The 17394-nt window shown below is 40.7% G+C and overlaps 2 long non-coding RNA genes and 1 pseudogene across 2 annotated transcripts in view; 2 read left to right on the top strand and 1 right to left on the bottom strand.

The window, feature by feature from the left end:
* The first annotated feature begins 544 nt into the window (after positions 1-544).
* Positions 545-5988, top strand: LOC114081633 (uncharacterized). The gene is made up of 4 exons (XR_003580832.3): positions 545-863; positions 1112-1417; positions 1610-1933; positions 4534-5988. It is a non-coding gene; the product is annotated as an uncharacterized lncRNA (long non-coding RNA).
* LOC139706053 (uncharacterized) overlaps positions 5972-17394 on the bottom strand; it is a 36709-nt gene continuing 25286 nt past the window's right edge. Inside the window, exon 2 of the long non-coding RNA XR_011707773.1 lies at positions 5972-10826. This is a non-coding gene — a long non-coding RNA (uncharacterized lncRNA). The remainder of the gene's footprint in view (positions 10827-17394) is intronic.
* Positions 15917-16465, top strand: LOC114081631 (N-alpha-acetyltransferase 50 pseudogene; annotated as a pseudogene).

Below are 17394 nucleotides of genomic sequence, written 5' to 3'. Positions count from 1 at the left end.
GTATCAACACTGGATCAAACCATGCATGAATTTAAAGAATATGATGCATTATGGGCACAAGGTTCATTCAACATGCAAGAAAAACCCATGTACTATAAAGCAACAGAATAGGAACTATTCAATGATACTGTTTCATAGAACTTTTAAGAAGCTAACACTCTGTCATTTCAGTGTAGTATTAATGGTAAATATCCAGTTATCTAAAACGCTATGAAAAAACATTCCTCCTACATATTTGTGTGAGGCTGCATTTTTTTCTATTTTTCAACCAAAATAACAGGTTAAATGCCAAATATATGAAAGTCTAGAATTTTCCAATGAGATAAATACAAAAAAAAAAAAGAATTGCAAAACTGTAAAATGCAAAAAGGTCACTTTTCTCACTGTGGTTGTTTTCTTTTGGGAAATAGTTATTTCTCCTTAAAAATATTATATGTTACCCTGCTATTAGTAATATTCTAAATGAGTCACATTTTTAAGAGTGATTTTAACCTTTAATATGTCCACGTAAACATAATTATTTTGGGAATCCACACTAATTTCTAACCGGTCTCTGACCCTAGAACGGTGGCGGGGTTAGGGAAGCCACACACTGGGGATTCCCGACCTCCAGAAGTTTCACTTCTCCTTTCCCAAACCCGTGTCTCGTCCCTCTGCCTGGACACTCATGACGTGGTCCCAGTTCTCGCTCCCATTGCGTGTTGGGTTTCCAGAGAAGCCAATCGGTATCGCTGCGGTTCTGGGTTATAGAGTTCCCACAGACCCGCAGAGATTCAGATCCTCCAGACCCCGAGGATGGGGGTCCCGGCTCTGCAAACCCTCCTCCTGCTGCACTCTCAGACCCTGGCCTTAACCGAGACCTGGTGAGTTCAGGGTCTAAAGGGAAATGGCCTCTGTTAGGGGAGGGGCGAGGGCACAGTCCAGCGGGGACGCTTGACCCGGGGAAATCTTGCCTTGGTAGCGGTTGCACGGAGATACAGACCCTCCCTACCCGCACCGCTCCTTGTCTTGATCCTCCCACCTCATTACCTGCTGCCTGGTCGCCTTATCCTTCCTCCCCTTTTTGGTCTCACGGGCTCCAGCGCCCGCCCTTCCTATCTGACTAACGTAGGATCCCCGGGTCCAGTGCCAGGAGGAGAATCTCAGCTGCTGCCTATCTTCAGGCTCCACTCCCTTCTGTATTTCACCAAGACTGTGTCCCGGCCCTGCCGCGGGGAGGCCTGGTACATCTCTATCCGCTACGTGGACGACTTAAATATTTGGCCACTTCGATAGCGACATGGTGAATCCCAGGGCAGAGCCGCGGGTGCCATGGATGGAGCAGGTGGGACCTGAGACCGGAACACACGTCAAGCGCAGTGCACAGCCTTTCCGAGTGATTCTAAACAACCTGCTCGGCTAGACCAGAGCGACGCAGGTAAGTGACCTGGGCCCAGAGCGAAGGACACGAGACACCCTCATTCTCCATGAACGGGTCGGAATGGCCCAGCTTCACCCTAAGGCTGCGGGACTCGCGGGTCACGTAGACCTGGGGAAAGCCCCAGGGATTCACTCCAGTTGGGTTTTCGATTTCGTTGGGAAAAGGCTCTGATCAATCACTGCCCCTCAGTGTCACGCGGGGAAAGTCCATGGGGCCGGCCTGACAAGAGCGGCGGTGCCAGGAGCTCATACCTACCAGACTCTCCGTGGCTGCATCCTGGGGCCGAACCTGCGCCTCCTCCGCGGGTACTGTCAGGACGCCTACGAGGGTGGATTACAGTGAGCTGAAAGAGGACCTGCGCTCCTGGACTGCGCGGACACAGCGGCTCAGATTATCCAGCGCTAATGGGAGGCGTCCAGTGAGGATTATCGCTGTAGGGCCAACGTCGAGGGGGAGTGCGTGGAGTGGCTCGGAGATACCTGCAGTGTGGCAAGGAGAAGCTACAGCACGCAGGTACCAGGGGCTGAGGGTATCTCCGCGATCTGCAAGTGGCACTACCTGCCTTCCCCCCAGAAGGGGAGTAAAATTGGGCCAGTGCTAGAATATCGCTCTCCCCTGAATCCAGAAAGGATGGAATCCCCCTGGGTTTCCGAATACTGTACTAGAGAGTATTACTCTTGGAGATAACTTAAGGATCCAGTTGTAACCATCTAGGGGTACTGGGTTCGTTGTCTCAGTTCAGCAAAGAATTGACGCACAGAACACAGAGATAGCAAGCAAGCAGCGGGTTTATTACAAAAGCTACAGAGACTTCTCCGAAGAGAAAGGGCCCCAGAGCTGGGAATCAGGTGTGTGTGTGTGTGGCGGGGGGGGGGGGGGGGGGGGGGGGGGGGGGGGTTGGCCTGCTCTTTTTATGGTCTCTGAAATTTCCTCCTGTCCTTATCTCCTTCCCTGTCCACGTTCTCCTCAATATTATTGATTGGTGCCCCCTCTGTCCTCGTGTCTGTTTTAGGTTTTCTATTGGATCCCCCACTTGGAAGGAGGAGTAAGGAAGTGTCTGTCTAATTGGGTCCCCTGCTTGTGTCCACTTTCCTCAACCAGGAAGTTGACCTCTATCAGAAGACCCTCTCCATGCTCCTTTGTTTTGGCCCTGCCCTGATCTCCTTCCTCACTTGTCATCTTGCTCTGGCTGCCTAGGCCCTTCTACCTTTCCCCTCACACTCTCCTGGACTGGACAGTCCCAGAAATAACCGACCAGCAGTTCCCTTTGACTCTGGCAGCAACCTTAGGCATTACAGAGGGACTTCTCTCATGCTTTGTTCTCTGCCCCCAAAGCAGTGTCTTTGGAGGTCTGACTCCAGTTTTTCCAATCCCTGGAACTTAACTCAGGTCACAACTCTAGGTCCCTCTCACAGACCTGGCACCTCATCCCGGGCTCTCTCACCCTGCTTCTAGAACCGTCCAAAGAATAGGAATATTATCCCAGATAACTGAGGACTGGCTAGTGGCTAGGTTTTACACTCTTTCCCATCTTAATTGTCCCATCACTTATTAGGATGATCAGAAGAATTCTTCTTCAGTAGCCCAAGGGAGATAATGCAAAATGTTTTAATTTCCTGATATTTCTACAATGCCCCCAAAGACACATGTGACCTACCACCCCATCTCTGACAATGAAGTCATCCTGAGGTATAGGCCCTTGGCTTCTAACCTAAGGAGATCACCCTGACCTGGCAGCAGTGGGGAGGACCAGACACAAGACATGGAGCTTGTGGGGACCTGCAGGGGATGGAAACTTCCAGAAATGGGCAGCTGTGAAGGTACCTGCTGGAGAGGAGCAGAGATACACATGCCATGTGCACTATCATGGGCTGCCTGAGCCCTCACTCTGAGATGGGGTAAGGAGGGGGATGAGGGCACAGATCTGTCATTGGGGCAAACAGGAGCCATTCTGGAGACCCTCAGCAGAATCAGGGATGACAGCTAGGCATCAAGGCATGAATAGGTCAGTTTTCCAGTGCTACAGTGAAATACCTGAAGATGGGTACTTAATAAAGTAAAGAAGTTGATTCTGGAGATTCACAGGCATGGCACCAGCATAAGTTGGGTTCTGGTGACAACCTCATAGCAGATGGCACCAGAATGGTAGGAGTTAGTACAAGAGAGAGAAATCACATGGCAAGACTAGAAGCCATAGAAAGGAGAGAGATTCTTTTAGTAATTTGTTCTCTAGAGAACTAAGGCAGACCCTCAGTGACCTAAGGATCTCCCACTAGGCACTACCTCCTAAAGATCCCACCATCACAACACTACCACACTGGGAACCAAACTTCCAATGAACCCAGGACGACAAACACTATCCAAACCATAATAGGGCCCCTCAGCTTTCCTTCCTTTCCCAGAGCAGTCTGCCCAGTCCATCATCCCCACCATGGGAATCATCACTGGCCCGGTTCTCCTTGGAGTTGTGGTCACTGGAACTGTGGTCACTATTATTATGTGGAAGAAAAAGAATGCAGGTAGGGAAGGAGAGGGGTCAGAGTTCTTGTCCCATGAGGGGATTTCAAATGTAGGTAGAAGGGTGTCCTGTGTTAATGGGAAGTACCATCCACACACATGTTCTTATCCACCCTGAGGCCTTGTTTGCCTGAGGCCTCTTTTTTTTTTTCTCTCTCTCTCTCTATTTTTAGTTGTAGATGGACACAATACCTTTATTTTGTTTATTTAGTTTTTTTATGTGGTGTTGGGGATTGAACCCAGTGCCTCCTGCATGCAAGGCAAGTGCCCTACCCCTGAGCCACAACCCCAGTCCCTGGAGCCTCTTATTAAAGCATATGAGTGTAAAAGAAAAGTTTATCACCCTGGTGATCGTTATGATGGGAATCTGATTCCCAGCAGTAACAGGTAACAGAGGAAGGTCCCTGATGAGGTACCTTCCAGGAAGACAGTCTCCTCATCCCTTTACCTCTTCTTTCCTCATGGTTCCTGATCCTGCTCCTGATCTGAAGTCATAGTTCTGGAAATTTCCCCAGGGTTCAGGATTTGCTGTTTCCTTTAGAACCTCATGACTCATGATCAACCCTGGCTTCTCACAGGATGTTTTCTTCCCACAGGTGGAGAAGGAGGCAGCTACACTCAGGCTGCCTGTAAGTATGCAGAGAATTGATCTCTGAGACCGTTGGGGACAGTGTAGACAGGAGCCCATGGGGAAGATCACCCAACCCCATAATTCCTCTTTTAGCCACAACTGTTATGGGCCCTTTTTGCTCTGCCAGTTCCCAGGCTTCTGATGTATTTCTCCTGGCTTGTAAAGGTGAGACCATGGAGGGCTTGAAGTGGAAGAGGAGGGAGGGCAAGGAAGACTCCTAGTTTATGGGGATTCTTTGGATTTGGTCATTTTTAGTATATGGTGGGCTGTTCAGAGTGTCACCACTTACGGTGAATGATATGAATTTGGTTTTGATTATTTTTTTTTTTTCAGTGTGAGATAGCTGCCTTGTATGGGACTGAGAAATACAAGATTTGTTCAAGTGCCCCCAACATTGAGATTTCGGGAAGCTCCTAAATTCTCTTTCTGCAACTGGCCCCTAAAAACTTACGTGTCTGTGTTCCAAGGAGTATAATGTGAGAAAATGTGGACACCAGCCTATCCCTAAGCATCTAGTCCCTCTTGTTTGTCCTCTCATTGTCTAAGTCAGTTTTCCATTACTGTAAAAAAAAATACCCAAGATAATCACCTTACAAGAGGAAAGGATTTTTGGCTAATAGTTTGAGATTTCAGTCCATGATCAATTGTCCCCATTGCTTTTAGACCTTTGGCAAAGCAGCATGTCATGGTGGCAGCACCTAGCAGAGAAACAAAAGAGAGAAGAAACCATGGCCACATGACATCCTTTGAGGGTACAACCCCAATAACTGAAACCTCGTACAAGGCTCCACCTCATATTTTTCCCACCATCTTCCAATAGAACCACATGCTGGGAACCAGGCTTTAACATGAACTTTTGAAGGAAATTTCAGATCCAAACTATAGTGTTACCCTTACAAGGTTCAGCCAGCCCTTACACACAGTAAATTTGTGACATCAAGAGATGAATTTTCAGATTTATACAGCTCTTGCCCTCCTTCTAGAAGTGTTCCTTGGATTGTACTTCCCATCCACTTCCTAACCTTCTTAAATGAACCAGATTTGGGGATTAGGAGAAAAGAGGGACTTTATAATTTCTCATCATAGATAGATTCCTGTTAAGTTTTTGTTTTTTCTAATCACCTGTCCCTTTTCCCTGCCCTTAGTTCTAGTAATCCTAGTGATTGCTCCAATCCAAACTTGTGGATTTATAAAGCAGAATCTAATTTAGACATTTATTGCTTGAAATATAGGGCCTATGATCCTAGCATCTTGTTTAGTGAAGAGACAAATGGACTCATGTGTTGTGGAGTGCAGGGTGTGGGAAGTAGAGTCAGGGAAGAGAGGGCAACCCTGACATCCAGCTGCCCGGAAAACACTGGGCTTCACACAGATATTAGAATTAGCAGACAATGACATTAAGACAGTGTTCATAAATTTATTCCAAATGTTCAAGCAGTTACATGAGACACATAAAAGATCACAATCAAAATTCCAAAGATAAAAGCATCTGAGATGTCAAATGTACAAAATGTGAGGTGGGATTCATGGTAGACTGTACTGAAGAATAAAAGATCAGTGACCTTGGAGACAAAGAAATATAAACTTTCCAAAATTTGTATAAAGCAATTCTTACAATATATTGTCAGGTTTATGACATAATTTTATATGATGTTTAAAAATATCAGCACAACAAAGAAGAAATAGAGAATAGCATCTTCATATCTCACTGAAATTAAGTATGAATTTTGAAGTAGTTTTTGATAGACAAATTGTATAGAGTAAGTCCAAGAGCAACCATGAAGAAAACTATAATGAAAAAGAATTAGAATTAACATATTATAGTAGAAAATATCCACTTAATACATACAGAATCAGTAAAGGAAGAGGAAGAAAAGACATGAGACAAAGTAAAATTACAGACAAAGTTCATTAACATTAAATGGAAATGGAATAAATAAGGAAATCAAAAGACAGAGATTGTCACACTAGATAAATAAGATTAAACTACACACTGTCTACAGTAGACACACTTACGATTCACAGGTATACATAGATAAAAAAGATGGAAAGTAATGGCTATGGCGCCCTCTTGTAATCCCAGCAACTCTGGAAGCAGAAGCAGGAATTTGAGGCCATCCTCAGCAACTTATTGAGACCCTGTCTCAAATTAAATTTAAAAAGGGCTTATTGCTCAGTGGTAAATCACCCCTGGGGGTTCAATCCCAAGTACTAAAGGGGAAAAAAAAAACACTGAAAAAGAGATATATATTAATAGCAACCGTAAGAAATCTGGAGTGGCTACACTAATGATCAACAAAATCGACTTTATTTTATTAATTAGATTAATCAGTAATAAAAGTATCAGTCCATCATAAACAATAATTAGAAGCATATATGCATCTAACACCCAAACACCAAATGACATAAAGATGAAACTTAAAAAAACAAAGAAATATACACACAATAATCTTAGTTGAAGACTTCAGGACTCCACTTTCACTAACGAATATGTTAAGCAAGTAATCAACAAAGAACATCTGAACACCACCATAAACCATCCCAATCGAATGGATATCCATAAACATTCCTCTCAAGAGCAAAATACACTTTTTTTCCTCAAATGCATATGGAACATTCTTCAGGATACACACCAAATGTCAGGCCACAAGACAAATACTAATAAGTTTAAAGGAACAGAAAAAGTTTCGAGGGCTGGTATTGTAACTCAGTGGTAGAGCACTTGCCTAGCACATGTGAGGCACTGGGTTCAATCCTCAGCACCACATAAAAAAATAAATAAATAAAATAAAGTTATTTTTTTTAAATGTTTCAATTATGTCCTCTGACCAAAATGGAATAAAATTTTAGGAATCAATTACTAACTGAAGGAAATTTGAGAAACTCACACATTAATGGAAACAAAACATTACAGGATAATCACTGAATCAAAGAAAAATAAAAGAAAATCAAAATTAGAAAACACTTTCAGATTAGTGAAAATGGAGAGACAACACACCAAAAATACAGAGATGCAAATAAAGGAGCACTTAGAGGGAAATATATAGCTGTAATACCTATGTTAAAAAGAAATAAAGAGGGCTGGGGTTGTGGCTCAAGGGCAGAGCACTCACCTAGCACATACAAGGCCCTGGGTTCGATCCTCAGCACCACATAAAAATAAATAAACAAAAATAAAGGTATTGTGTCCAACTACAACTAAAAAATAAATATTTTTAAAAAAGAAAAAAAAATAAAGATCTCAAGTGAATAATCTAATTTTCCATTAAGAAGAAAAAAAAGAATGCCATAGATGACCCGTACCTGCAATCCCAGCAGCTCGGGAGGCTGAGGCAGGAGGATTGCAAGTTCAAAGCCAGTCTCAGAAAAAAGTGAGGCACCAAGCAACTCAGTGAGACCCTGTCTCTAAATAAAATACAAAACAGGGCTGGGGATGTGACTTAGTGATCTGAGTGCCCCTGGGTTTAATTCCAAAAGAAGGAAAAAAGAGCAAAGTAACCAAACATACTGGTGGTAATTTCAGCAAATTAGCAACTTTGAAAGCAGAGATAGGAGGAGGCCAAGTTCAAGGCCAGTCTCAGCAATCTAGCCAGACACTATCTCAAAATAAAAAAATGAAAAGGGCTGGGGGTATAGCTCCTGGGTTCAATTCAAAAGAAGAGAGAGATGCAAAAAAAGGAAGCAAGCAAACTAAATGAGGAGGGGTGTTGCCGTGAAAGTAAGTGAAATAGAGAATAAAGAAGTGATACAGAGCATCAGTGAAACCCAATGATTCTTCAAAAAGATGAACCAAATGGGCAACTTATCAGAGGATTCACGAAAAAATTACAAAATAAAAAATTTAAAACTCCAATACTAGCATCACAAAATAAAAAGTAGGCATATTATTTACTGTACAATAATAAAGTGTTTAAAATGCATTCATTCACCACATAAAGATGTTTTATGTACCATGGTAGATCCCTCAGATTATAATGAAACTGAAAAATTCCTATGGCCTACTGACAGGAAGCCCTTGTAATGTCATGCAACATTTTACTTTCAGGTTTGTGGTGATGCTGGTGTAAACAGACCCATAGTATAAGAATATAGCACATGCAGTTATGTACAGTACATGCTACTTGATAATGATGATAAACAACTGTTACTTGTTTATGTACTTACTATAATTTTTAGCCTTACTTTAGGGTATACTCCTTAAGCTTATTAAAAAAAAAAAAAAAAAACTAACTATAAAAATACCCTCTGATTGGTCCTTCAGAAAAGATTCCAGAAGAAGGCACTATTATAGGACATGACAGCTTTATGCCCCTGCAGATCTTCCAGTGGGACAAAATGTGAAGGCAGAAGACAACGATATTTATGATCCTCAATGTTGACCCATGATAAATGTGTATGTTTGTGTCTTAGGTGTTTTTGTTGTTGGTGGTGGGTTTTTTAGTTTGTTTGTTTTGTTTTGTTACTGGGAATTGAACTAAGGGGCACTCAACCACTGAGCTACATCCCCAGCCCTATTTTGTATTTTATTTAGAGACAGGGTCTCACTCACTGAGTTGCTTAGTGCCTCGCTAAGTTGCTGAGGCTAGCTTTGAACTCTCAATCCTCCTGTCTCAGCCTCCTGAGCCACTAGGATTACAGGCATGCACCACCATGGCAGGCTATGTCTTAGTTTTAACAACAACATCAAAACTTAATAAGTAGGCTGGGGATATAGCTCAGTTGGTAGAATGCTTGCCTCCCATGCACAAGGCCCTGGGTTCAATCCCTAGCACTACTAAATAAATAAATAAACAAACAAGCTTAATAAGTAAAAAAAATTATTTAAAATAGAAAAAAATAAAATATTTTTGTATAGTTACAACACAATGTGTGTTTTAAGATAAACAAGTTTTATTTCAAGAGGAAAAATTTTTTTTTAATTAGAAAGTTTATAGAGAAAAAAGTATGCTAATGTTAATTTATAATTGAAGAAAATAATGTAAATGAGTTTATTGTACCATAAGCATAGAGTATTCATGAAGTCTGCAGTGGTGTACATAAGGTCCTAGGGCTCCACATTCACTCATTGCTCACTCATTGACTCACCCAGAACAATTTCCAGTTTTGTAAGTTCCATTCATCATAAGTGCCCTATACAGGAATACCGGTTTTTTACTTTATTTAGATACATTTAGATATACAAATGATTACATTGTGTTACAACTGCCTACAATATTAAGTATAGTCACATGTTGCACAGGTTTGTAGCCTAGGAGTAGAAGGCTATGCCATCCAGCCAGATATGTGGTAAGCCATACCACCTAGTCCTGCATAAGTACACTCTGTATTCACAGCATGATGAAAATGCCTAAAAATACCTGTCTCAGAAGGGAGAAATGACTATAAATATATTACAGAAAATAGATGAAGCATAATTTAGAAGATATAAAAAGGAAATGGGAATAGTCACAATTATATTTGGTGATCAATACTTCTCTCTCATTAACAGAACAAGTAAAAATTAATAGTAAATAAATATATAGAATATTGAAACCCTACTGTAGTCTGATTGGACTTGACATTTTTTAAGTACCACATACAAGATTAGCACAGACATTCTCTTAAGTGTATATGGAGCATTCTCCAAAACCAACCATTTCCTGACTTTAAGACAAGTCTCAGTAAATTTAAAGAAACTGAATTTATAGAGTATATTCTCTAAACACAGTTAAGAATCCATAACATTAAGATAGCTGGAAAATCCTCAAATATTTGGAAATCAATCAGTGTACTTCTAAAACATCCATGAGTTAAAGAAGAAATCACAAGAGAAATCAGAATTTTTAACTTAAAACGTAATCCAAGAGGCTAGGGTTGCAGCTTAGTGGTAGAGCACTTACCTAGCACATGTGAGGCACTGGGTTTGATCCTGAGCATCACATAAAAGTAAATAAATAAATAAGGGCTGGGGATGTGGCTCAAGCGGTAGCACGCTCCCCTGGCATGCGTGCGCCCGGGTTCCATCCTCAGCACCACATACAAACAAAGATGTTGTGTCCGCCGAAAAACTGAAAAATAAATATTGAAAAATTATCTCTCAAAAAAAATTAAAAATAAATAAATAAAAGTATTGTGTCCAACTATAACTAAAAAATATTTTTAAAAAATGTAATCCAGGGCTGGGGATGTGGCTCAAGCGGTAGCGCGCTCGCCTGGCATGTGTGCGGCCGGGGTTCGATCCTCAGCACCACATAACAAAGATGTTGTGTCCGCCGAAAACTAAAAAAAAAAAAAAAATGTAACCAAATGTGAGAGATGCAACTGAAGCAGTCTTTTGAGGGAAATTTATACAAATAATAATGAAACTACAATACACAAGTTATTCCAAGAAGTCAATTTGATAATGACACAAAATGAATAAATACTTTTAAAGGCACAACTGGACAAATTGAATCAAGACAAAATAAGAAATGTGAACCCATACATGTAAATTAAACAAATTAAATTCATAATTTCAAATATTCCAGGGGGCCAGGCACAATGGTGCACACTTGTAATCCCAGCTACTTGGGAGGCTAAGCCAGGAGGATTATAAATTCAAGGCCAGCCTCAGCAACTTAGCAAGGCCCTAAGTAACTTGGAGAGACCCTGTCTTCAAATAAAAAAAAGAACTGGGAATGTCGCTCAGTGGTTAAGTGGCCCTAGGTTCAATTCCCAGTACCAAATACATATAATATATATGTATATACATGTATATATTTATTTATATGTATATACATAAGGATATCTATAGTGTGTGTGCGTGACACATGCATCCATACCAGGGGCTAGGGACATAGCCCTGAGGTAGAATGCTTGCCTAGCATGTGAAAAGCCCTGAGTTTAGTCTCCAGCACACACACACATACATAAACAAACAACAAACACAAAAAACATAATGTAAAAATATTCCACAAAGAAAATTCCAGGCTCAGATGGCTCACTGGTAAATTCAATCACTGCTCTAAGAATAAACACCAATCTTACACAAACTCCTCAAAAAAATTAGAGGAGGGAAAAATAGTTCCCAAATAATTTGATGAGGTTAATATCACCCTGATACAAGACCAGACAAATAGATCAAAAGGAAACTTCATCTGTGTCACGAGGGGGCAAAATTGTGACGTATGCAGTCGAGGGGAGAAATAAAGAATGTCCACATGCTTCTGCTCCTTCCATTGCTTTATTCACTCAAATTACTCAATACAATTTCACTCTATAGGTTCTTAATCAAGAAAATGACAATCCTTAATGCTAGGCACTGCAATAGATATAATGAATTCACAGCAAACAATTCTAGATTAATTCTAAGCACTGAAAAGCACACTTAATCACGATAGGCTAATGACAGACTTTCCTCTGCATGCTAAGTTCAAAAGTCTTAAGCCTTAGGCTTTAAGTCCAGCAGATGCACACTCACTCAGACCGCGGTGACCAGATCCAGAACCAAGGCAGGCTTTTCCTGGAGTGGAGTGGATGACCAGTTGAGGAGGTGGTCGTAGGGAGGAGTTGCAACTCTCACCAAGGTCCAGACAAGGCCACAGAGTTTGAGAGCTGTGAGGATCACGCAGAGGCTCAGGAACAAGTGATGGAAGACAGGTCCTCATCAGGCTCTTCAGCTCAAGTGCATCCTTGTTTCAGCTGGCTGAATCTCTGTTCATTTGCTCTATCATTTATACTAAATTTGGGGGCTTTTGACCCCCCTTTCAATCCTTATCAGCTACCACCAGATTTCTCAGTGACATCATTTACCCTGGGGTCAGAAACATTGATCTGGTGGTCTCCACCCTGATCTTCTAGCCATTCCATCTTATCATCAGGTGAGCACAGCCTGCCAGAGGCTTCACTCTCTTCATAAGGGTTAGGGGAAGTAACTTGTTTGAGGCCATACTGGAGGGATCTGTGGGTGTTGCCTGGTGAGACTGCAGGTCAAACTGGAGTTTTTAAAATGCAGTTGTTTAGGCTCAGGCCTCAGACCATCCTAAAAGTCTGCCAATCTCTGGTATGAGTACAGATCCTCCAGTCAATACTCTATTCTACCAATGAATAAAGAGCTAAAAAAAACTGGAATCAACAACTCTTCCTAGACAAGAAAGGTCACAGGGGAAATGGTTATCCCCAGAATTAGAGAAACAGACAGGTAGACAGAATCATAACTTACCATCACAGAAAACAGAAGGAATCAGTTACAGGTATGGCTACAAAAATCTAAAATGTAATTGACAAATAGGCGGAGGCTCCATTTAGAGAAATGAGACATAAAGGCTACAAGGGAGGACTGGGGATGTAGCTCAGTGGTAGATCATTTCTCTAAGGTTCATGAGGACCCAGATTCAATCCCCAGCACAGAAAAAATAAATAAAAACAAAAACTCAAGGGAGATCCCTGAAAGTTTTATCAATTTTACCTGCAGGAGTTTTATCAGGTTCTCATAGTGAAGATGAGAAGAAAAATATCCTCCATCTTCCTTTTACTAAAGGAGAAAAACTATAGATAGTTTTTTTTCCTGAGATATAATATTTGTACATCTTTAAGGCTACAATATAATAGTTTGATACATATGTACAATGTATAATGATTGCTACTGTTTAAATATTAGGTGTCCCCCCCAAAAGCTCATGCCTGAGACAATGCAAGAAAGTTCAGAAGTGAAATGATAGGGTTATGTGAACCCTAACCTAATCAGTAAATTAATCTCCTGACAGGGATTAACTGGGTGATATCCATAGACAAATAGAGTTTGGCTAGAGGAGATGGGTCACTGAGGGTTGAGACTTGGGGTATATATTTTGTATTTAACAAGTGGAGAGCCCTCTCTCTGCTTCCTGTTGCCATGTTCTCAGCTGCTTTCCCCTCCACATACTTCTACCAGGATATTCTGTCACACTTTGGGCCCAGAGCAACAGAGTTGGCCATTTATGGACTGAGGCCTCTGAAACCATGAGGCCCCAAGTAAACTTTTCCCCCTTTAATTGTTTTTGTCAGGATTTTTTATCACAGCAGCAAAAAAGAAAAAAAAAAACTGACAAAAACAATAATAAAATCAGCACTTTCCTCAAACATTAGTCACTTCTATGTGTTGAGAACTTTTATACTCTTCTAGTTATTTTGAAATATACCACTGTCATTATAATCAATAGTTAACCTACTGTACTATAGAAAACCAAGATGAAATCCTTATATTTAACCATGTTTTGGTGCCCCTATGTAAGGTTTTCCGCTTTCCTTCCCCTCTGTCCATGGGATTCACATTTTAGTTTGCAGAAAAAAATGAGTATTTTAAAATGTGACAGAATATTCTGTTCGCATTAATAAGGGCTGCTCTCAAGAGATGCCATTTACCAGAGTCTGGTGATGGTAACCAATCTGGAGGAACGATAAATACTCAGCTCCAGCCTGCCATAGCCTTCCATGAGCTAAAAGAACTTTTCAAGAGTAATCACCTTGGAGACCAAAGTGGATTTAAAAAAAAAAAGAAAGAAAAGAAAAATCTAAGATTTGGTGGATGTCAAAGCCCAGGGGCACAGGCTCAATAAAAACTCAACATAATTCATAGGATTACAGAAGTTTCCCCTTCCCCAACTCTCTGCCATTCATAAAACCACATCACTAAAACCTATTTACCAGAGTTCAGACAAAGCACCAGAACAAGACTGAGATATGGCAAAGAGGATGAAATATCAGACTATAATAAAACGACTGTGACTAATATGCTAAGGGCTCTAATGGAAAATAGAGGCAGCATGCACAAACAGATAATGTGAGCACAGAGATGGAGATTCTAGAAAATAATTTGTTAAATTCTACAGATAAAACACACTGTAATGGGAAAAAAAAATGTCTTTGACAGGCTCATTACTAGACTAAACACAGCTGAGGAAAGAATCTGTGAGCTTCTGGATAAGTTAATAGAATTGTTATAATCTGGAAAGAGAAAACTGACTGAAACAATGGAACTGAATATCCAAGAACTATGAGATAACTACAGCAATTGTAACATATCTGTAAGAGCAATACCAGAAAGAGAAGGAAGGGAATGAAGCAGAAGCAATATCTGGAGCAATGATGACTGAGAATACCACCCTCCAATTAATATCCAACCAAACCACAGAACCATGAAGCACACAGAACACCAGCAACATAAAGGCCTCCCAAAACCTATATGTAGGCATATCATATTCAAACTACAGAAAATCAAACATAAAGAAACAAGAGGAAGGGACTGGGATTGTGGCTCAGTGGTAGAGCATTCGCCTAGCATGGGCGGGACCCGGGTTCAATCCTCAGCACCACGTAAAAATAAAGGCATTGTATTGTGTCCATCTATATCTAAAAAATAAATATTAAAAAAAAGAAGCAAGAGGAAGAACAAAACCTTGACAATAACAAATATAAGAATTATAAATGACCCCTCTCTGGCATTATGTCCCAAATATCTTATTTACAAGAAATTCTCTCTTTAAATACAAAGGCACGTATAGTTTAAAAGTATACAGATGGAGAAGGTTATACCATGATGACATTAATCAAAAGAAAGCTGAAATAGCTACATTACTTTCAGACAGAAAATGCTTCAAAGCAATGAAATTTTCTGGGATTTAAAAAGGGGCAGTGCTTGATGTTAAAGGGATTAACTCTCCAAGACGATATAACAATCCTTAATAGGTATGCATGTAAGTGCAGAGTATCTGGAATACACCAGGTAAAAACTGATAACCACCTCAAGGAGAAATCGCTGAAACATTATTGGAGGGTTCTGCAGAGGACAAATCCAGAAGGCAGAAAATCAGAGAGCACACAGTTGTGTTGGTACCATCCAACATGTTGATATAATTGACATGCATAAATTACTTTATGCAACAAGTGCAGAATATACATTCTTCCCAAGTTCCCATGGAACGTTCACCAAGACAGACCTTGGGGGGGGAGGGGGGGGGCGCACATAAAGCAATTCAAGACTATAAATCATACATTTTCTCTCAGACCCATGAAATTAAACCAGAAATCAATAGCAGAAAATCAACCACAAAATCTCAAAATACTTTAGAGATTAAACAATGCACTTCTGAATAAAACCCGGATCCGGGCTGCGGCAGGCGGGAGCTGCGTGCTCCGCGTGCACAGGTGGAGAAGCAGCTGCACCAGTGTGGCAGCAGGAGACTGAAGGCTGTGCTGGACTTCCGCGGCCTCTGTCATCCCTGCAGCTCTCTTCCCTAAGCGACGGCCAGCTTGTGGGGTTGAGTGGCCTGGGCTGAGCTTGTGGAGAGATGAGGCAGCGAGAACCACCGGCTTTGATAGCCCTAGTAACCAGCGTTAGCAGATGCGGGAAGATGAAAAGTAATGGGATGGAGCTAGGGGATGGAACACCACGCCATTTTGAACAGCTGAAGAGGTCATCTTTCCAGTTAGCTACAATGACAAGTTCTACAAGGATGAGCTGGAGGTCGAAGAACTAGCAAAACTTGCCTGTTTCAATGATATTGCTGTAGGTGCAGTATGCTGCAGGGTGGATCATTCTCAGAATCAGAAGGGACTTAACATCATAACACTAGAATGTCTTGCACCTTATTAAAGACTGGGAATAGGAACTAAAATATTAAACCATGTCTTAAACATCTGAGGAAAAGAGGCATTTTTGACAACATCTATCTGCACATCCAAATGAGCAATGAGTCAGAAATTGACTTCCAGGGGGAAGTTTGGCTTTGAGATTATTGAGACAGAAGAAATTCTATAAGAGGATAGAACTTGCAGATGCTCATGTGCTTCAGAAAAACTTCAAACCTTCTGGTCAGAATGCAGATGCACAAAAAACTTAACAAATTACAAATGAACTTTTTTGCTGCCAAATAAAAGAGATCCATTGATGCCCTGCCCACACCCCCTTCCTAAGCTTTCCTTTCTCCTTGCTCTTTCCTTTCTTTTCTTTCCAACAGAAGTTTTAATACTTTCAGAGACTTTTAGGACTGAGGATATAGATCAGTTGGTAGAGTGCTTGCCCTGCATGCATAAGTTCCTGGGTTCAATCCCCAGCACCACAAAAGAAAAAAGGAAATAAATGTGTTGTGATTTTTTTTTTCCTCCTATTCTTTTCCTTTGGTAAGCTTAATAATCTAAACTTAAAAATGGAGTTAATGTTCTTTTAAGTCAGTAAAGCTAAATCAACGTATAACAGGTGTTTTCTCTTAGAATATTTAAAAATATCTAAAAGAAAATTTAGATGGACTTGTAGCACAATATATGCATTTAATGTCAACTAATGCAGTATGGCCACTGAACATTTCAGTGTATAGGAAAGAATATCTAGATAGTATATTCGAGAATAACATGACTATGTTATTGCTTATCTATTTCAGAACATCCTAAATTTTCTTATACTCTGTGCCTACAATATTAAGTGAGGATTTGGGATAAAAGGAATTGTTTTTTTTAATTGATTTTATTTTTTTAAATACATGACAGCAGAATGTATTACAATTCTTATTACACATATAGAGCACAATTTTTCATATCTCTGTTTGTATATAAAGTAGGGTGACACCCAATTTGAAGGAGGAATTATTACAACAAATTGCTTCTAGGAAAGACAGAAGCATAAAGTGTTAATTATGCAAATATCATCATGACTTCTACTAATAAGAATGGTTTTTGTCTGATCATTTTCCAGCAAGTAGGGAGTAGCTTAATAGGATAAGAGACATCTAAAATACTCCTGTTTTCAAAATCAAGCTTAAAATGGATCAAGGACCTAGGTATTAGACCAGAAACCATGCACATACCAGAAGAAAAGGTAGTCATGACCCTCTAG

Source organism: Marmota flaviventris, chromosome 6 (genome assembly GCF_047511675.1).
Source record: "Marmota flaviventris isolate mMarFla1 chromosome 6, mMarFla1.hap1, whole genome shotgun sequence".
In the NCBI taxonomy this organism is placed as follows: Eukaryota; Metazoa; Chordata; class Mammalia; order Rodentia; family Sciuridae; genus Marmota; species Marmota flaviventris.
The sequence above is the reverse complement of the archived record's forward strand: the minus strand, read 5'-3'. Positions and strand labels throughout refer to the sequence as shown.